The 22,331-nt window shown below is 40.9% G+C and overlaps 1 protein-coding gene across 1 annotated transcript in view; it reads left to right on the top strand.

Moving 5' to 3' along the window:
• SMG6 (SMG6 nonsense mediated mRNA decay factor) overlaps positions 1 to 22,331 on the top strand; it is a 237,562-nt gene that overhangs the window by 130,926 nt on the left and 84,305 nt on the right. The window lies entirely within an intron of this gene.

Below are 22,331 nucleotides of genomic sequence, written 5' to 3'. Positions count from 1 at the left end.
GGCTTTTTTCTAGGCTTCATGGCATGTGGGATCTTCCCAGACCAGGGATCGAACCCGTGACCCCTGCATTAGCAGGTGGATTCTTAACCACTGCGCCACCAGGGGAGCCCCTAGGGCACACACTCTTTTTTTTTTTTTTTTTTTTTTTTTGCACTATGCGGGCCTCTCACTGTTGTGGCCTCTCCCTCCGGACGCACAGGCCCAGCGGCCATGGCTCACAGGCCCAGCTGCTCCGCAGCATGTGGGATCTTCCCGGACCGGGGCACAAACCCGTATCCCCTGCATTGGCAGGCGAACTCTCAACCACTGCGCCACCAGGGAAGCCCGGGCACACACTCTTAATTGAATATAAGTACAGTAGTAGAGTGGTTGAACAAACACACTGCCCAGTACATACTTCCCGTTCTCTTCTCAACTTTGACAGTTGTTCTGTTTTCACTGGGAGCTTGATTCCTCACCAGGAGCTTGGGAACTATTGATCTGGTTTGGGGAGATCATCTGATCTCCCATAATAGTTCCTGAGGATGAACAAAGAAGTAAAAGTTCATATGAGGGGAATGGGTGCTCAGATTGAATTTTCCTGCTGCTTTCTCTCTGCGTTGGATGGTCTTCAAATCTTTGAATGCCTTGGGTCCAAAGATACCTGAGTGTGTAGAATATGAGTCTTTGAAAAGACAACTTGATTTATTTTTTGGCAAACCCTTGAGACTGCTCTAAGAGGCACTGAATATATGCACTGGATGAGCTACACTGTTTTGGAAGTGTATTCGAGGGCAAAAAAAATATCTAAGAGTAGGGTCTTCCCTGGTGGTGCAGTGCTTGAGAATCTGCCTGCCAACTCAGGGGACACGGGTTCGAGCCCTGGACCGGGAAGATCCCACATGCCACGGAGTAACTAACCCGTGCGCCACAACTACTGAGCCCACGTGCTGCAACTACTGAAGCCCGTGTGCCTAGAGCCCCTGCTCTGCAACAAGAGAAGCCACCGCAGTGAGAAGCTCATGCACCACAACGTAGAGTAGCCTCCTCTCACCGCAACTAGAGAAAGCGCACACACAGCAACGAAGACCCAACACGGCCAAAAAAAAAAATCTAAGAGTAGTGGTAGTGCAACCTCTGAGGACCAGAAGATCAAGACAGTGCCCTGGATTCCAAGCTTTGCAGGCAGGATTGCTTACAGATGAACAGTGACGCTTAGAGTTGGCTGATGGGGATAACTCACGCATAAAAACCCGAAAGTCAGGAGTGTAAGTATGCCTACCTATCTACATACATCCACAGAAGTAATCTTCGGCTCAAGACTTAATAAATATGGGCCATAATGAAAAATTAAAATTGAAATTGATAAAGGAAAGATGTATGATACTTAGAGAAAAATCCTCGATATTGACATAAACTTCTGCCTCAGAACTTCCTGTCCCACCCTTTTTAATTTTCTTTACTAATGTAGTCCTTCATATCTGTAAAATAATACGTATTTTTACTTCATAATTTTAGATATGTGAAGAAAATAATTTTATTTAAAGTTCATACCTTCACTTTTATTAATTTATTGATATGTAACCTACATACAACGAAATCATACATTTGAATGCACTGATGTGTGTATGCACCTGTGTAAGGACCACCCCAATCAAGATACAAAATATTTCCATCTCCCCCAGATATTCCCAAATACCTCTTTGCAGTTAATCTCCCTCATCCACTTCCCACCCCAGGCAAGCAGGCATCTGTTTATTCTCATTATAGATTAGTTTTATATGTTCTAGAATTTCATATAAGTGGAATCATACATTTATGTTTTGTTCTTCCACTCAGCGTAATTTCTATGAGATTGATCCATGTTGTTATGTTTTTCCAGCAGTTCATTACCTTTTAGTAATTAATAGTATTCCATTGTATGGATATATCTCAGTCTGTTTATGCATCCACTTGATCATGGCCATTTGGGTTGTTTATATCTTTTAGGTGTTTTGAATAAAGATGCTGTAAACATTAATGTACAGTCTTTTGTGGACAAATTTTTTCATTTCTTTGGGGTAAATTGCTAGAAATAGAATTTTCAGTTATATGATAATTATATGTCTGACTTTAAGGAAACTACCAAACTATTTTCCGAAGTGATTGCACCGTTATACTCCCACTAGCAATGTATGAGAGTTCCAGTTGCTTCACATCTTTGCCAATATTTGGTATTTCTAGTTTTTATGATTTTAGCCATTCTAGTGTATCTCATTTTAATTTAATTTAATTTTATTTTATTTTTTTCATTTTAATTTTAATTGGCATTTTCCTAACTAATGATGAGCATCTTTTCATGTGTTTATCAGCAATTCATAGATCCTCATTTAGGAAGTGTCCAAATCTGTTGCCCATTTTTAATTAATTAATTTATTTTTATTAAAAAATTTTACTTTATTTTAATTTAATTAATTATTTATTTTGGTTGAACCAGGCCTTAGTTGTGGCCAGCAGGCTCCTTAGTTGCAGCTCACTGGCTCCTTTAGTTGTGGCACGTGTGCTCCTTAGTTGCAGCTCGCAGACTCCTTAGTTGTGGCAAGCGAACTCTTAGTTGCGGCATGCATGTGGGATCTAGTTCCCTGACCAAGGATCGAACCCACATCTCCTGCATTGGAAGGCGGATTCTTAACCACTGTGCCACTGGGGAAGTCCCGCCCATTTAAAAAATTGTTTTCTAATAGAGTTGTAAAACTTCTTTATATATTCTGGACAAAAATCCTTGTGAGATTTTGTCCTGTGAATATTTTCTCTCAGTGTGGCTGGCTTTTTTTTTTTTTTTAAACAGAATCTGGAAGAACAAAAGTATTTAATTTTGATGAAGTTCAGTTTTTCAGAATTTCTCTTTATGGTTAGTGCCTTTTCTGTTTTAAGAAGTCTTTGCTTTTGTCATCTTAATTATACCCCTTTTAATTTCCCCCCCCCCCCCAGTGGTTGTTTTAGGGCTAACAATTTGCATCTTTAGCTTTCCAGAAGATATTTAAGGTCAGTATTGGACTTTTTTACACTTCACACCTTATGCTTCCTGTTTCCTGCTTCACAATTTACAGATGTAATAACCTTAAAACAGCATAATTCCATTTACCGTTCCCTCTTGTTTTGCGCAGTTGTCTTCCCTTTTACTTATCATGTTATAAATCCTATCATACCATGTTATTATTTCTACTTGAACAGTTAGTTGCCTTGAAGTAAATTACAAACAAAAAGAAAACATAGACTTTTATATTAATCTACTTATTTAATGGTGCTCTTCGTTCTTTTTAGTAGATCCAAGTTTCCATCTGGTATCATTTCTCTTGAGCCTACAGGACATAAGCAGTTAGGCTGGTAACAAATTCCCATAGCCTTTCTTTATCTTAAAATGTTTCTATTTCTTTTTTCTTTTTTTTTAATCTTTGTTTTTGAAGGTTTTTTTTTTTTTAACTGAATAGAGTTCTAGATTGAAGCTTTTTCTTTCATCATCTTCAAGATGTACTTCTTCTATTACCTGATACCCATTGTTTTCTCATGAGAAATCAACATTCTTTTGCCTCCCTATGTAATGCATCTTTTTGGAGAGCTGCTTTGAATATTTTCTTTTTATCTTTTGTTTTCAGAAGTTTAATTGGGATGTGCATAGGTGTAGTTCTTTTTACATTTATCCTACTTGATGTTCACTGATCCTCTCAGAGCTATAAGTTGCTGTTTTTTAATCAAACTTGGAGTGTCTTTCAGACATTTTTTTCTTACCCCAAATACCCTCTCTTCTCTTCCCAGAATTCGAATTATGTGCATGTTAAACATTTTTGTATAATCTCACAGATGTGTGAAGCTCCATTTATCCTGAGTGATTTTTCTCTCTAGTCTTCAGATTACTTACTTTCTATGGTCTGTCTTCAAGTTTACTGATTCTTTCTTCTGCTGTTTTCAATACACTATTAAATTTATCCAGTGAACCTTTAAATTTAATTATTTCTTTTCAGTTCAAGAATTTCTACTTAGTTCATTTCCCTAATTTCCTTTTCTCTACTGACATTTCCTATTTGTTTACTCATTAAGACCATATTTTCCTTTAATTCTTTGAACATCTATCCCATTAATATTTTGGACATATTTATTAAAATAGCTGTTTTAAAGTGTTTGCCTGCCAAATTCAACATCTGGGCCATCTCACATTTGATTTCTATTGAATATGGATTGCATTTTACTGTTTCTTTGTGTCTAGTGATTTTCGTTCAAAATCACTGGACCTTGTGGATAATTTGTTAAAGAGGTTCTGGACCTTGTTACCGTCCTCTTTTTTTTTTTTTTTTTTTTAATTTTAACAGGCAGTTATATTAGTGCTTGATCATCTTGGATTTGCGTAGGCTTGGCTTTTACACATTATTAGTGCAGCTATGTAGAAACCTAGGATGTTTCCCAAGCCCCAGTAAGTTGGTAATAGTCAATTTCCAAGCCCCGACTCCCCTGCAGATTGTCTTAGGCTGGGTTTTAGGAACAATTAATGCAGATTCAGATTAGGTCTAACTCTAGGGTGTGGCCTCTCTGGAATCTCAAATGGTTGTCAAAGATGTTAACAAGGTATTAAAATCTCTTCACTCTGGCAGTGTTGGAACTTCAACTCCCTCATCCCTAGGCAGTGTTCTTCCCCTAGCATTGCTGGACCTCTGATAGCTCTCTTTTCCACTCTTAACTCTGTAGCAGCTGCCATCTGGTAAGTTCTGGTCATCTTGGCCTGCATATGTACAGTCTAGCCTTCACCTACTTGTGAACTGAGGATTCTCACATGTACTTCATGCCCTTTCTTTGCACAACTTCTTTCTGTTCATTTCCTTACTCGCAGATTCAGCCCCTTCAGCTGCCTCAGATTCTGTTCTCTGTCTCCTTAGCTCAACAGGATCACCATAATATCCTTGGGATTCAGCTTTCTGTGTCAGAGTTGCAAAATTATCCCTAAGCAGAGGACGGAGTGATTACAGGCTCATTTCATGAGTTTCTGTTCTCTCAGGGATCACTGTCCTGCACTGCCTGTTGGGCACTGCCTAAAAACAGTTGCCTTATATAAAAACAGTTGCCTTACCATCGTAGTCAGAAAAAGAAGGTGGACTGTCTACTTTTTAATTACAAAAGTAATTCATGCTCTCTGCAATAATATTAAAATAATATAGAACTATAGAAAATAAGAATACAAGTCCCTCCTCCCTTCCAAAGATGATTGCTGTTAACAGTTTGGTAACCAAGTATTAATTTTTCTGATAAATTTCAAATACATGCCACGTATACATTGCCTTTTCTTTCTTTTTTTTTTTGCTTAATATACCTTGGAACTGTTTCTAAATCATAACATATAAATCCACACTGTTCTTCAAGTTGCATCATGTTTCATTGTATAGGTATAATTTATCCATCTGTCTTTCAGATGATACTTACGTCCAATTTTTGTTATTACAAACAGTGCTGAAATGAACTTCCTTGTGCTTAAATCTCTGTATGCTTACAGGACTGTTTCTGTGGAATAGATTCCTACAAGTGGAATTGCTTTGTCAAAAATATACATGTTTACTGCTTTGACAAATACTGCCAAATTGCCCTTCAAAATGATCATACCAGTTTACACTCCCATTCACAGTATACAAGTTGTTTCTTCATATTCTCAGCAGTACTGTTTATTATTATATTTTCAATTTCTGCTAATCTTCTAGATTTAAAACAGTATCTCACTTTAACTGGTATGTGTTTGCTAGTGGAATAAAGAATCTTTCTGCATATGCATTGCATGTTTATATTTCTTCCTCTCTGACTTGCACATATATATATTTACGGCCTTGTCCATTTTTGTGCTTTTTTATTATACTTTTTGATATGTAGGAGTTCTTAATACACTATAGGTAGTTTTATATGTTGCAGTATTTTATCCTGGTTTGTAGCTTGTTTTATAATCTTGTTTACATTTTTTACAATGCATGACTTAAAGTTTTTATAGAGTCAGATCTGTCTGTCTTTTCCTCTGTGACCTCTGGGTTTTCTTGTTATGCTTTCTTCATCTTGGTACACACCTGTTATTGTTCTTGTGAACTGTTTAACATGACCTGAAAAGAAAGGTTTGTGATTAGCAAGATGCACTGTGATCTACCCAGGCCTCTATTGGAATTTTGGCTGTATAATGATAGGAACCGCCACTTTTAACTGCTCCAAATATTCCAGAATTGCAGTCATTCAGAACAAAGGCTTTTGAAGGTTTGATGTTTGTGTGGACAATTTTTTTGTGATATCATTATTGTCAGTGACAGGAAAAATGAATCTTTAGCTGCCTAAGAAAAAAATCCAAATGTTTCTTAACTACCAGTAAACTCAGAAATAACCAGATGAAATAATGTAAAACCTCACTCGCAGTGAATGCTTATCTAGCAATAGTTGGTTTTTTTTTTTTATTTGGGGGGTTTTTTTTTTTTTTGCTCAGGGACACAGCCCCCTCTAAAGTGAAGAAGGGAAAAATGAGAAACTGTTCTTAATTCTAGAGTGCAGTGGAAAACGTGGTTTTCATATGTGCAGCAAAAAGCTTTGGAAGGTTGGAATTGCACAATGAGTGTAGGTTGAGCAATCGCTTAACAAGGCATCCACACTGGGGGGTTGTCCTTTGCTCTTGTGCAATTAGGGAACTCCAGAGCTGCCTGAATAGGGGATTTCCTTTTCTTTCTTACATGCCATTTAAAAATTTTACTTTTTCCCTCCTTTTCAGTGTTCTTTTTATTTTATTCTCTCAAATTCTTATTTGTGGGGTTTTCTTCCTGTTTTTTTGATGTTGTTGTTTTTGGGTTTTGGTTTGTTTGTTTGTTTTGTTTTTTAGGGAAGAGATTAATTAGCCAGACATTCACATGTCCCTCCCTCTGTGACTGTGACTAGAAGTAAGCCTGGGCCTGATTCTGCAGATGGTGGGAGGATGCTTACTGATGGCTTAAGGATTTCTAGTTCAGCTTCTTCTCACAGTTGCCATACTCAGCTGGTTCTGAGTATTTGAAATATGGATTACTGATCAGCCAGCATTCCTTGATTTCTTAGTACTAGAATTTTGCAGACTTTGTAATGAGTTTTCAGGGTTTTTGCCTGCTTTGCTTTTAATGGTGACTGACACCTCCTGATGATGATCAGCTGCAGCCTTTACTAGACAGTAAAGCCAAACGTTAAGCTTGAAAGCATAGGAGCCAACCAATAAGAGCCAGAGCTGTATGAGACTTGTTTCTCTCTTGGCAAAAGTAAAGCCCTTGTTTTCTCCCTTCTTCCCTTTAGCCTACATCAGCCACACTCATGTTAGATGGTACTTAGTGAGCGTGCTCCGTATTCTGATTTTCTTCCCCCGCCCCTTACCTTTGTGCTGGGGGTATTGGAATCCCTTCACTCTCAACTTTGCTGTGTTCCAGAGGACCAGGAGAGGTAGTTGGGTCAGAGTGCCAGAAAAGCAGAAGTTAAGTATGTGGATTTCATAGCCGCATGTATGAGTGTTTGTGGGGCAGGGAACTTCTAATGGAAAACATTTGTGTTGCATCGAAAACAGAGCGAGGCCTGGTTAGAGTCTGTCTGCTCTGTCAGTCTGTTCCCTACCAGCACTAGTCATTGTTCTCCTGGGAGTCTCAGGCGTATTGTGGTTTCTTCTGCTCTCGCTAGTCCCTAATCTTGCCAGAGTTTTTGTGTCACGGGTGGCCCCATTCGCAGTTTGGAGTGAGACTGCAAGGGTGGTGACTAATGGCTTTGAAGGTACTCAAGCCCACATTATTGGCTTGGAGACCCTTTTTAGGGTGACCCTGAGGAGAGGGAAGGGTCTCCAGCACAGACAGTGGGATAAGCATGCTTAGACTCATACAGACACCTTTTTAGTCCCTGCTCTTACTGCCAGCAAAGCACAAACCCGAAGAATGGAGACCGGAGGCAAAGGCTTGCTGTTTGGGCTTGCCATTTCATTTGTAAATCCTCGTAAGGGATGCACCTGGGAGCCTCTGACAGGCTGATGTCAATCAGGTTGTGTGGCTGGATCCCCTTTGGGAAATACAGAAGAGAAAGTGCTAATTTCCCTGAGGATAGTGTCACTCCAAGATCAGGAGGGACCTGTAACTTGAGCTGTTTCTTTTTTTCCCCTCCAGACCCTCTGAAATTCACATTTGTTCATCATTTTTTAAAAAGAAAGAAAACAATAAAAAAGCAGCAGCTCAGAGTTTTCTGGGTCCCCAAGAAGGCACTTCACCAATGTGGTTTTCACATTTTCAGGTTTTTGGCTGGTGAATAAGATTGAGCAGAAATGCTCCTTCCCCTGATAACAATACATTCAGATGCAGGATCAGGAGCGTGTGGATTAAAACCAGACGGTGGATGATTAATATTTTTGCTTATAGAGGTAGACATGGCAGCTTCCTCCATTTAAATGAAAAAGCCCTTTCTCTGCATTTGTATGTGTGCATATGCTTACATGCCTGTGCTCTTCGAAGGTGGGAGCTAAGAGAGTCTAGCTTAGTTACTGTTTCCAAGTACCATTTCCTTCCTCTCGCCTGAAGCACCCAAGAAGTACTAAGGATTAAGCTGTGAAGCAGAGGTGTGAAGGTAAGCCACTAAAATGAAAGTGGGAATATGTTCTCTTCTTCAGCCTAACTGCTTTCACAGCTCTCCAGGTACTGCTGTAACACACACCTTTATCCACTCGACCTCACTCCCTGTGGTCCTATGACCACATTATAATAAGAGGTATAATATATTTTTTTAACATCTTTATTGGAGTATAATTGCTTTACAATGGTGTGTTAGTTTCTGCTTTATAACAAAGTGAATCAGCTATTCGTATACATATATCCCCATATCCCCTCCCTCTTGCGTCTCCCTCCCACCCTCCCTATCCCACCCCTCTAGGTGGTCACAAAGCACCGATCTCCCTGTGCTATGCGGCTGCTTCCCACTAGCTATCTATTTTACATTTGATAGTATATATAAGTCCATGCCACTCTCTCACTTCCTCCCAGCTTACCCTTAAGACGCATAATCTTTCTTTCAAAATATTGCACCTTTGGAGATGCCCATAATTTCATTATTAGATCATAATGCTATAAAAAGAAACTTTATTATTACAGGTGTATTTAAGTTTTTTAACTTCACTCACTGACAACAAGACAAAGATTTCTTGAGAATACTTGTAATTATACCTTGGCAGGTGTTTGTTTACTATTTTAGAAAATATATTTGGGGATTTATTTTTATGAGGTTCTGTGCTCGTTAACCCATTTAGGCCAAGAGACCTCCAGTTAGCTTAAACCTCTGATTTCCCCCATGATTTTTAAACTTGTATACACTTTGCCCTTTGTTGAAACAGAGACCTCTGCCCAAATGAAACAGGAAATGAAAGGGGAGGAGGAAAACCAAGCTGGGACTTGGTATCTTTTTATCTGCATATGGAAGATTGCATTATCTCCATAACAGTGAAAAGTTTTGGGGACAAAGGATATAAAGTTCCTTTTATTCCAAGAGAAATACAGGTCTATTTTAATGTTGCCTCCAACTTAGGGTGAAAATGGGCTCTGTGTCAACGCTGTCACACTCTAGTTATATTGCATCCCCCAGGTAACACCACTTACAGAATGGAGTGGTATTCCTGAAGTTCATCCCCTTCCCCAGAGACCAAGATTTGTTTGTTTACATACCTTAAAATCCACTCTTTGTTATACAGTTTTGACAAACACACAGTCATGTAACCACCACTACAATTAAGATGTAGAGCGTTTTTATCACCCCCAAAATACTCCTTCATGCAACCAACTTCTCCCTGACTCCCAGTGCCTGGCAGCCTCTGATCTGTTTTACTCTCTAAGACTGCCTTTTCCAGAATGTCATATTTATTTATTTATTTATTTAAATCTGTTTGTTTATTTTTTAAATTAATTTATTTTAATTTGTTTATTTTTGGCTGCACTGGGTTTTCGTTGCTGCGTGCAGGCTTTCTCTAGTTGCGGCAAGCAGGGGCTACTCTTGGTTACGGTGCACGGGCTTCTCATTGTGATGTCTTCTTTTGTTGTGGAGCACAGGCTCTAGGCACGTGGGCTTCAGTAGTTGCAGCACGCAGGCTCAGTAGTTGTGGCTCACGGGCTCTAGAGTACAGGCTCACGGGCTCTAGAGCACAGGCTCAGTAGTTGTGGCACACGGGCTTGGTTGCTCTGTGGCATGTGCGATCTTCCTGGACCAGGGCTCAAACCCTTGTCCCCTGCATTGGCAGGCAGATTCTTAACCACTGTGCCACCAGGGAAGCCCCAGAATGTCATATTTAAAAGCCATATAGTAATTAGCTTTTTAAGTTTGGCTTCAGTCACGTAGCATCATGCATTTGAGATTTATCCATATTATTGCCTGTATCAGTAATTCATTTTTGTTGTTGCAGAGTAGGAGTCCATTGTATGGATATACCACAATTTGTTTTTCCATTTACCAGCTGATGAACATTTGGATTGTTTGCAGGTTTTGGTAATTATGGATAGAACTGCTACAAACATTCCTGTATAGATTTTTATGTGAACTTGAGTTTTCATTTTTCTTGGGTAAATACTTAGGAATGAATGGATGGGTCATTTGGTAAGCATAGGTTTAACTTTGTTAGAAATTGCCAAACTCTTTGCCAGAGTGGCTGTACCATTTTGTATTCCCACCAGCAACATATGAGAATTCCAGTTGCTCCACATCCTTGCCAGCAGCTGGTACTGCAGTTTTGTTTTTTTAAGTCATTCCAACAGGTATCCCATTGCAGTTTTAATTTGCATTTCTCTAATGGCTAATGATATTCAGCATCTTTTCATGTGCTTGATAAAGTGTCTTCAAATCTTTTGTCTATTTATAAATTGGAATGTTTGTTTTCTTACCGAGTTGTTTTTTTGTTTGTTTGTTTTTAAATTTATTTTTGGCTGCTTTGCATTTTCTTTGCTGCGCACGCGGGCTTCCTCTAGTTGTGGTGAGTGGGGACTACTCTTCATTGCGGTGCGTGGGCTTCTCATTGCAGTGGATTCTCTTGTTGCAGAGCACAGGCTCTACGTGCACGGGTTTCAGTAGTTGCGGCACGCGGGCTCAGTAGTCGTGGCTCGCGGGCTCTAGAGCGCAGGCTCAGTAGTTGTGGTGCACGGGCTTAGTTGCTCCACGGCACGTGGGATCTTCCGGGACCAGGGCTCGAACCCATGTCCCCTGTCCCCTGCATTGGCGGGCGGATTCTTTCACCACTGCGCCACCAGAGAAGTCCCTTCTTACTGAATTTTGAGAGGTCTTTATGTATTTTCATTGCAAGTCCTTTGTCAGCTATATATGTGTTGCACATATTTTCTCTCAGCCTGTGGCTTGTCTTTTCACTTCAGAGACTAAGGTTTGACTGATTAAATGCTGAGCGCTAGAGGTTTCAGGCTCTCTTGGTAGAAGAAAGTAAGGAAATTGAGACCTTAGTCAGCAGAACGATGTGAGGACCACCCCTTTTGAAGCTGTTTATTTAAAATACCAGAGTGGGAAAGGGGTGCACCAAGACTGAGTTGTGCAGACAGATGTCTGAAGCTTTCTTTGATTCCTTCTCTCTCTCCTGTCCCCACCTATGATGTGGATTCTGGGCTCTTACCTTTAGCGGGGTTCTTCAGTTCCTGCTATCACTCCAAACCCATCGAGGCCTCTCCAGCTCCACAAACACCAACGGAATACCCGAGAGGGCAGGCCAGCTTCTTGCCAGAGTATATTCCAGACTGAAATAGTTTTTGATAAGTAATCATTCCCAAGCCCTAAAGTGATAGCCTCCAAGGAGTCACCCACTTTGAAGAGCTTCTTTCATCTCCAGCTGGACTCTTTTCCAAACAAGCATCGGCAGCGCCTAAGCAGGGCTCTGCCACTCAGGGCTCTGCCACGAGAAGCAAATTGGCAGCAACAGACAGCCCCCTGAGGCACTGGAATTCAGTTCTCGGAACATACATTAAATGTGGATGAGATATTTATTTATCATGGGACTCTTTCATGTTGCATGGAATTCCTTCCACAGGGCAGCCCACTTAGGTACAGGGGAGGAAATATGTTCTGCCCCTTTGGACAAAAGTCAAGAAAAGGTACTATGTGGAATTTTTAATTGCTGACATTCTTAAGGTGTTTTTCTGGGAATTCCCTGGCAATCCGGTGATGAGGACTCCGTGTTTCCACGGGGGTTCAATCCCTGGTCGGGGAACTAAGATCCTGCATGCCGCGTGGCACAGCCAAAAAGAAAAAGAAAAAAAAAAAAGGTTTTTTTCTTAAACAGCGTTGCCCCTGGCTAGACACTAGCAGAGTTTCTTTTCTCTCTGCGCATGACAGGGATCACTAACACTGCATGTGATGGGAGGAGGAGGAGGCCTGCTTTAGGCTTAGAGGTCTGCCCATTTCTCCAGGATAATGCAGTCTGGTCAAGGCTCTCTGGCTTCTGACCCCAGTAGGAGTGATGTGTACAGAGAAGAATTTCTGACCCTTTACTAATCTCAGTTATTTGAATGCCTTTTTGTAAACAAAGCATCTTTTAGGCAAACTTAAAACTTTTCCTGCTCATGTAGGTACAAATTTCCCACTTTCCTAAGAACAAATAAATTCAATTAAAGATAAAACTGTAATGTGGAATCATAGATCAGGCTTTAAAAACAAAGGGAGGGGTTAAAAACAAGTTCTGCAATAAATCTGCAAGTATGGAATCTAAGGGAAATGATCCCATCTGGAAAACTCTACCAGTGGTGCCGTGGCTGGTTTGTGGAGCAGTGTGCCGATCGTGGAGTGAAAAAAGACCCCGCAGTCTTGAAAGATGACAGGCTCCTTAATTGATGTCCATTTCAGCTGGTGCTGTGCCAGCTTATGTTGGCCCCAGTCCAGCGTGCCTGTAATTTGGGAGCCAGGTGTGAAGCATTTTTGTTCCATCTTGTTCCCCAGCATCTACAGAAGCCTCACGCATCTCACTTGAGGCAGCAGCACTCTGTAGGAAACAGATGTACAGGTAGAGGTGGAAGGAAGTGTCACAGCTGGGTTATGGATATTAAAAAAAAAAAAAACCCAAAAAACAAAAACAAAACCCACCTCCTCCACACTCAAATGAGATCTGGGCTTGAGAGTTGGGGGAAAGAGTATTTCACAGCCTCAGTATAAGGTGTGACTACCAAGTACCCTAACTGCTCTGATACTCATTTGTGATTTTTAAAAACACATCTTATTACTTTAGAGTTACATACACTTCATATGGACAGAGATCTGTAGTGATTTGCCTTCTGTCTAACTCTGGGAACAGCAAGTACAATATAAAAAAACATCTCAAGATGGCCATCAGAGTTGGGTCTGATTACTTCCATAGCATCTGAGAATCAAGGAAACATAACCCTCTGAGAGGTTAGCTACCCCTGACTAGGTGGGGACACAGCTGCGTTCTTCGGGGGATCTTGATGAACTCGGTGGAAGACATCTGTCCAATGCATTGATGTTGGGACCTTGATGCTCAAGGGCATGGATGCATTTGGCCCCAGAAGACAATTTTCCCAGAATCCAACCTGTATTCTTTCTAGCCCTCAGGCTAAACTGAACATTAAAGAACAGGCAGTTCTGCCTTTCAGGATTACAAAACATAAGCAGGATCCTCCCTGTGGGAACATTAAAGTCCTGTGGCCATAGAATTTCAGTGTTGGAATTGGTGCTCTGCCCCGGCTTACATTTTGGTATAAGGCAAGTTTTAGCCTTCTAGAACTAAGAGTCAGCTGTTTCCTGGGGGCCCAACCCATAAACAGACAACTGAAGGAACTGAAGGAATACTTTGTTTTTCCTTCTTTTAACTCAGAATCCCACACAGACAGAGCTGAGGATAGTTTTTGGCCTTGAGAATCAGACCATGCAGTCAAGGAGTAACTACAAGCCTGCCTAGGTTGCTTTTTGCTCTGAAGGTGCCAGGGTCACAGGGCAGCCTTTGGTTCACTGATAGCTTTAATTTGTTCTTCCTTACACTGTCAATACCAGCAGCTGGAAAATCCCTATACCAGACCTTTCAAGAGGATGAGGAGCTAGGAAGGGTAGTTTTCTTCTAATTAGAGCCTTACTCTTTAAAACAGGCTAATTCCATTTTTTTTTTTAAAAAGTAATTGTTTGGGACTTCCCTGGCGGTCCAGTGGTTAAGACTCTGCACTTCCAATGCAGGGGGCATGGGGTCGATCCCTGGTCGGGGAACTAAGGTCCCACATGCCATGTGGCACGGCCAAGGAAAAAAAAAAAAAAAAACTTAACACAACTGATAAAATAGGAAAATCAGTTTACACTGCCTCAGACTTGGAGGTCAGAACGTATTATGTGTGACACAACTACATTTAAAGGTAAAGTTGAAGACATTAATTCACCAGCTCCGATAGACGTGGTTTAAAACTTTTTTTTTTTTAAAGTAATTGTTAGGACTTCCCTGGTAGCACAGTGGTTGAGAATCCGCCTGCCAATGCAGGGAACACGGGTTCGAGCCCTGGTCCGGGAAGATCCCACATGCCGCTTAGCAACTAAGCCCGTGTGGCACAACTACTGAGCCTGCATTCTAGAGCCCATGAGCCACAGCTACTGAGCCCATGTGCTGCAACTACTGAAGCCCACGCACCTAGAAGCCGAGCTCCGAAATGAGAAGCTACCGCAACGAGAAGCCCGCGCACCACAACTAGAGAAAGCCCTCGCGCAGCAACAAAGACCCCAATAACGAAGACCCAACGCAGCCAAAAAAAAAAAAGTAATTGTTAAAATATATATAATATAAAATTTACTGTTTCTGTTTTTAAAGTTTACAGTTCTGTGGCATTAAATACATTCACAGTTGTTTTTGCAACCATCACCATCCTCCATCTCCAGGACTTTTTCATCTTCCCCAACTGAAACTCTGTATGTTAAACACTAACTCCCCATTTCCTCCCTCCCCCCAGCCTCTGGCAACCACCATTTTGCTTTCTGTCTCTGAATTTGACTCTTTTTCGAACCTCATATAAGTGGAATCAGACAATATTTGTCTTTTTGTGACTGGTTTATTTTACTTAGCATAACATCTTCAAGGTTCATCTCATTGTAGTACATGTCAAAATTTCCTTCTTTTGTAAGGCTAAATAATATTCCATTGTATATATACACTACATGTTGTTTATCCGTTCATCCTTGGATGGACGCTTGAGTCACTTCGACCTTTTGGCTGTTGTGAATAAGTGCTGGGAAATCCAAATATCTATTCAAGTCCATGCTTTCAGTTCTTTTGGGTATATACCCAGAAGTGGAATCACTGGGTCATATGGTAATTCTGTTTAATTTTTTGAGGAATTGCCATACCACTTTCCACAATGACTATACCATTTTACATTCCCACCAGCTATGCGCAAGGGTTCTAATTTTTCCATATCTTCAACACTTGTTATTTTCTATATATTTGAAATTAGCCATCCTAATGGGTGTGAAGTGATATCTCATTGTGGTTTTGACTTGCTTTTCCCTAATGACTAATGATGTTGAGCATCTTTTCATGTGCTTATTTATTGTGTGCATTTAAAAAATGTAATTTCTGCTTTCTCATTTGATTGGCCTTGGGATGCCTGAGCATAAACTTTTTCCCTTTGAGGCAAAAGAAGGCAGGATGGAATAAAAGAAGGTGTCAGGGGAGTTCCCTGGTGGTCCAGTGGTTAGGACTCAGCACTTTCACTGCCGTGGCCTGGGTTCAATCCCTGGTTGGGGAACTAAGATCCCACAAGCCATGCAGCAAAAAAAAAAAGAAAAGAAAAGAAAGCAAGCATCCGATGTGGGCTCTGATCCTAACTCTGCCATAGGTTGGTTGTATTGCCTTGGACAATTTATATAGCCTCTCTGGGTGTCTGTCTGTTTTTCACTAAGACTAGGAAACATACCACTGCCCTATCCAACTCAAAGAGCTATTGTGACAATAAAAGATCAGGTCTGTGAAAGTACTTTGTAAAGATTTTCTAAAAGTGGAGGAATGCGTATCCAAATAGTTTGCCTATTTTAAAAATCGGATTAGTTGTCTTTTATTGCGTTGTAGGAGTTCTTTATATATTCTGGATAAAAGTCCATTATCAGATACATGATTTGCAAATATTTTCTCCCATTCTGTGAGTTGATTGTCTTTTCACTTTCTTGAAATATTTAATCTTGATGAAATTCAGTTTATTTTTTCTTTTGCTACTTGTACTTCGGTGTTGTAAAAACTTTTTTTTTTCTTTTTCTTTTGGCCGCGCCGTGTGGCATGCAGGATCTTAGTTCCCCGACTAGGGATCAAACCCATGCCCCCTGCATTGGGAGCGTGGAGTCCTAACCACTGGACTGCCAGGGAATTCCCGTAAAAACATTTTTAAACAATACAAACTGGGAAATTTTATCACCAAAATATCCTAATGAAGAAAGTTCCTTCTACCTGACTTGCATGCTTTAGAAAACTATCCCAGATGCAAGAAGGGATGGTTTGCCATAATAATTATAAAATTAGATCAGGTTACAAAAGAACCATGGAATTTGGGAGGTCCTTTAGAATAGACATCACAGTCAGTCTTTACCTAATTAAGAAATAGTGTCCCAGTGTCCTCAAAGCTTCTGCTTCAGATACTTCCCAGAGTTTACTGTGTCATGAGACAGTCACTATTGAAAAGCTGTTTCTCAAACTGAACACGATCTGCCTTTCTGTAATTCCCACTTACTTGTTTTAGAGAGGCTCTCTGAGAGTCACAAAGCCTCTTTTTCTATATCTGACACATCTTAATATACTTGAAATTCTCCTTAAATTTTCTTTTCTCTAGGGTAAACATTTCACCAGTGCAATCAAGTAGATTCTTGACCAGCGCTATCAAATAGAACTTCTTTTGATGATGGTGCAGAAAAGTCTATTTCCTTACCATCCTGTATGGTAGCCACTAGCCACATGTGACTATTGAGTACTTGAAATGTGGGTGAGAAACAGAAATTTTAATTTAATTTTAATTAAACTGAACTATCCACTTGTGGCCAGTGGCTACTGTATTAGACACTCCAAGTCCAAGTCATCCTCCTGACCAGATTCCTCTATACCACTGGTTCTCAAATTGTGGTACTGGACCAGTAGCATGAGATTCACCTGGGAACATGTTAGGTATATAATGTTTTAGGCCTTACTCCAGACCTGTGAATCAGAAATTTCGAGGGTGGAGCCCAGCAATCCATTCTAGCAAGCTCTTCTGGTGATTCCAGTGCACGAACAAGTTCTAGTTCTTCAAGGTTCCTGTTAAAAGCAGTGCTTGGACATGGTCTGACCTGCAGTGATTCTACCTGAAGAAAGTTTCAATGGCTTAAAAATAAAGTTTGAATACTATTACCTAGATAGCACATGGGCTGTATATTATAAAATAAATTATATGTGGTTATGAAGAATGTTTTAAAAATAAAGGGCCAGCTGCAGTTCAGAAGAAAAAGAGTTAATGAGAACTTTCCCCTTAATCTCACATGTGGTCTTGTAGTGCTGGAATTAGAACCCTGGGCCGAATTTGATTCTCGGTCTGGTATGCTTTCCATCTATCGGGCTGTTCCATGAAACAGGACCCACTACTTGTTTGGTTTGGTGTCTCCCAGAAGAGAAAAATCTGATTCCTTGGCATGTATTTCACTCTGCCCCCTTCGGGGGGCGTTCCTGCCTGCTCTTCAGCCACTTCCCCACTGTTAGCGTGCTTCTGTAGTCACACCCGATGCCCTGGGAAGATCTCCCCTTTTTAGGGTTTAACAGACTTCACCTATAAAGTTATCTTGCTTTAATATTATTTTTGTCCTGTTAAGCTTGCAGTCTAGAAGAGGAGCTGGCTTGTTCTGTTGCTGGCCTTGAGCCAGATGTCATAACTTCAGGCAGTGCCACGCTACATATCTCCAGCAGTTTGAAATGGAGAACGGAGTTAGAGATAAGATCAGCAGCTTTAGGTGATGGCATTGTTTCAAATAAACCATGCATGACCCAAAGCTTCCACTTCAAATGGGGAATGAAATTGCTTCATCCTTTGACAGCTTGCTCCATGAAAGAAATTTATCTTCACTTAATTGCTTTAGATCCCAAGAGGCTACATACAGTAATTTCTAGGAGATAATTATATCAAAATTTTAAAATATGTGACTGTGAACGTGAATATGCAACTGCAGTGGACAGGGAGGGACCAAAGGTCCTGCTGAACTTGCTGCTAGGTTTCTGTTCTCATTCCTGGAGTCCCCTTGGGTCCTAGACCACTTACTGTCTGAATCTACTGATTGAGATGCCAGGTCCTCGGTGTAGCCCTGTACTGCTAGGGTTAAACCTTGTCTGCTACTCCTGTAGCTGGGTAGCATTTTGCTCAAACTCCTCCCATAGCTGGGAGGTGTCAGGCTGGCTGGCTGACTTCCGGCTGCATGTCTTCATCTAGTCCGGCTGGGCACAGTCTGTCTACACTGTGGGCCAGAGCCACTGGGGGTTCCAGTCAGTGGCAGCTGAAAACCAGAAAACTTGTTGATTTTAAAACATGACTATTTAGATGTTAGAGATAAACTTCCTGTAGATGGGGACAGGCTCCTTAATCTAGGCATGTTTGAATTTCCAGGCCTCCTTTTCCTGGCCTTTCTATTTGAGTCTAAAGCTTCCACTCTGTCATTTTTTTTTTTTTTTTTCACTCTGTCATTTTTACTAATCCCAACTACTACCTGCCTTTACCTCACATTTTTTCTCTCATTTCTGAAATTCCAGGGTTTTCCCCCCCCGCACCTCCTGTGAAATAATTGTGCTTCCATGTGATATAACAGTCCCTGGAAAGACCGGAGGCATTTTCTGAGTACGGACATGGTTCTCCTGGGTCATCTCTCACCTCTTTCTGCCTGCATCTGCCTTTAAGATTACACACTGAACATGAGATTGTGAGCTCCTCGAAACTACTCTCTTCTAGACATCCTCAGGTGTCTAGTGTGGTGCTTCCGATCTCACAAGGGCTTGATAAATACTTCCTTAGTGAGTAAGAGCCAGTGGGGCATAGCTGGGTGACAAGGTTTACGGGCACGCCTGCCATAAAGACGAGGGAGAACTGACTTGGAGGTCTAGGGGACTTTCGGATTCTGTACTAAGATCAGTGAATACCTGAGTCGATGTAGGAGGAAGGGGCTGTGAAAATTAAGGTGGTTCAACTCAAGCAAGAATCTGCAGAGCCAGAGATTTCCACTTCCCATCGAGTTCTGCCCAGGCCAGTCCTGTGGAACCTTCTGCTCACTGGGGTCATTCTCCAGGTGGCCTTTGTCCCTCTTTCTCACTTGCTCAGGGTCAGCCATACTCCTCAGGCCAGTCAGAGGGGAGTGTTGCCTTTTCTTTTAAACTCCTCCCCAAGAAACCTGACAGCTGTAAAGAGTAAGCCAATTTGCATTTGAAAAAGGTCATACTGGTTTGCCTCTAAGGGAAATCTGCAGCAAGTACTGTCACATCATTTCTTGGATTAACATCAAGGAGTTTTTGAAGAAATTACACTGTTGCTCACATCTCAAACACGAGCACCTGAATAGCAGCCTGGAGGGGTCATCAGGGTCAGGGTGTTTGTTCTAACGTGTGTCTTTCGAGCTAGAAAAACATTTGTCTGATACCCTCTTCTTCTAGAGCTTTTTCTCTGTCCTGCCTGTCAGCCTGATAGTAGAAACCTAAGTTGCCCAGTGCTCAGCTGAAATACACAGATCATAGTTAGAAATGTCTAGGGCTGTCCACACAGATGGAGCAGGCCAGTAAATTGTTGATCACTTGTCCTTTGTGGAGTTGGGTTAGCGTTGTTGAAAAGCATCAGCCCTTCACTAAGAGTTAAATCACCTGCGGTATTATTTTAACCAACCTCCCATCCCTATCATGAAGATACTAATTCTTCAAGTTGACAGATTGCTTATTTTGACAGTTTTATTTGCTTTACCAAGCCTTCCATGGTCAGTAACCTTGCTTCAGGCCATTTCTTTTAGTTTGATCTTCTCCTAGGAGCAGAATTTGCCTGTTTCTCCTCCTGTTTTATTTAATGAAAAGAACGTACTAGATTCATATTGAATACATAAGGACTTATCAAGAAGGATAATTGAACTTCAGATATCTTTGGGCCAAAAAGCCAAAGTAGAGTCTGGCCTTTTTGGGGAGTCAATCATCTTTGGAGTTTTTTTTTTGGTGGATTCCATGAATCTAGTTATTCTGGTGTGTTCAGTAAAGTTTTGCCCTAAGGATGTCTGTCTCACTCAGGAGTGTGTGTGTGTGTGTGTTTTGAACAAATCTGTCTGTTCTTCTGGAAAGAAGATAATTGACCCAAATCCCCAATAGGGAAATGGGTACACCCCCAAGGATTTAGCGGCTATATCAGGAGTAGGCTAAGAGAAAACATTTTAGCATAGGTATTGAGAAGGAATGGGATATATCAAATATAAATGAGGAAATGATGTATAATTCTCTTTCCTAGAGCTCACTCCATAGGCTGCACTGTCCAATGACAGTAGCCACTAGCCATGTGTGTCTATTTTAATTAAAATTAAATAAAGTTTAAAATTCAGTTCTTTAGCCATACTAGCCATATTTCAAGTGGTTAATACCCACATGTGACTAATGGCTACCATATTGTCAAGAGTAGGTATAGAAAACTTCCATCATTGCTGGAAGTTCTGTTGGACAGCTCTGCTTTGTGGTAAAGTCAAGAAGTATGACTTGATGATTAAGGTTGGGGGTAATGACAGGAAGGATGTAGAGAGGGAGACATGGCAGAAGACCTAAATAGACATTTCTCCAAAGAAGACATACAGATGGCCAAGAGGCACATGAAAAGATGCTCAACATCAATAATTATTAGAGAAATGCAAGTCAGAACTACAATGAGGTATCACCACACAGGGGTCAGAATGGCCATCATCAAAAAATCTACAAACAGTGGTGTGGAGAAAAGGGAACCCTCTTGCACTGTTGGTGGGAATGTAAATTGATACAGCAACTATGGAGAACAGTATGGAGGTTCCTTAAAAAACTAAAAATAGAACTGCCATATGACCCAGCAGTCCCTCTACTGGGTATATACCCTGAGAAAACCATAATTCAAAAGGTCACATGTACCCCAGTGTTCATTGCACCACTATTTACAATAGCCAGGACACGGAAACAACCAAAATGTCCGTCGACAGGTAAATGGATAAAGAAGATGTGGTACATATATACAATGGAATATTACTCAGCCATAAAAAGGAATGAAATTGGGTCATTTGTAGGGATATGGATTGACCTAGAGGCTGTCATACAGAGTGAAGTAAGTCAGAAAGAGAAAAACAAATATCGTATATTAACGCATATACGTGGAATATAGAAAAAAGGTACGGATGAACCTACTTGCAGGGCAGGAATAGAGATGCAGATGTAGAGAATGGACGTTTGGACATGGTGGGGAAGGGGAGGGTGGGGTGAATTGGGAGATTAGGTTTGATATAAATACACTACCGTGTGTAAAATAGATAGCTAGTGGGAACCTGCTGTGTATAGCACAGGGAGGTCAGCTCGGAGCTATGTGATGACCCAGATGGGTGGGATGGGGGTGGGGAGGGAGGTCCCAGAAGGAGGGAATATATGTATACATACAGCTGATTCACTTCATTGTACAGCAGAAACTAACACAACATTGTAAAACAATTATACTCCAATCAAAAAAAAAGGTCATCTTATTAGGAATGAATCAAGATTAGAGATAGTGGACTCCAAAGAGTGGAAAATTACTAGATTCTTATCAAGATAATTTAGTAATGTGTTTAGCAGGATTCACAATACGAAGTATGGGAATTCCCTGGTGGTCCAATGGTTAGGACTCCATGCTTCCACTGCAGGGGGCGCAGGTTCAACCCCTGGTCGGGGAACTAGGATCCCGCATGCAGCACTGCACAGCCAAAAAAAAAAAAAGAGGAGGAGGAGGAGACTGGGTATTGGGAGGTAACTGGCAATCTCTGTTCCAACAGCAGTTTGATTTTTTGGTCTAGTGCTTTCCCACTGTTTCATGTTGCCTCTGTTTCATTAGCTAATGATTTAGTCATCCAGGCCTCCAGGGCTAGCAGTTGTTCCAAAGAATTAAACATAAGCGCTCTCTCTCTCTCTCCCCCCCCAGTTGAATAATTACAATAAAACCTACCATTAATTGAGAACTTGTTATGTCTTAGTTATTATTCTAAGAGCTTTACATGTATTAAAACATTTAATCCTCAAAACAACGCTTCGTGGTAGGTACCATTATTAGCTTCCATTTTAGAGTTAGGGAAACTGAGGTACAGAACCATTAAGTTGCCCAAGGTTACACAGGTAGTAAATAGCA

The sequence above is a fragment of the Leucopleurus acutus genome (genome assembly GCF_964270905.1).
Source record: "Leucopleurus acutus genome assembly, chromosome: 19".
NCBI lineage: Eukaryota > Metazoa > Chordata > Mammalia > Artiodactyla > Delphinidae > Leucopleurus > Leucopleurus acutus.
The sequence above is the reverse complement of the archived record's forward strand: the minus strand, read 5'-3'. Positions and strand labels throughout refer to the sequence as shown.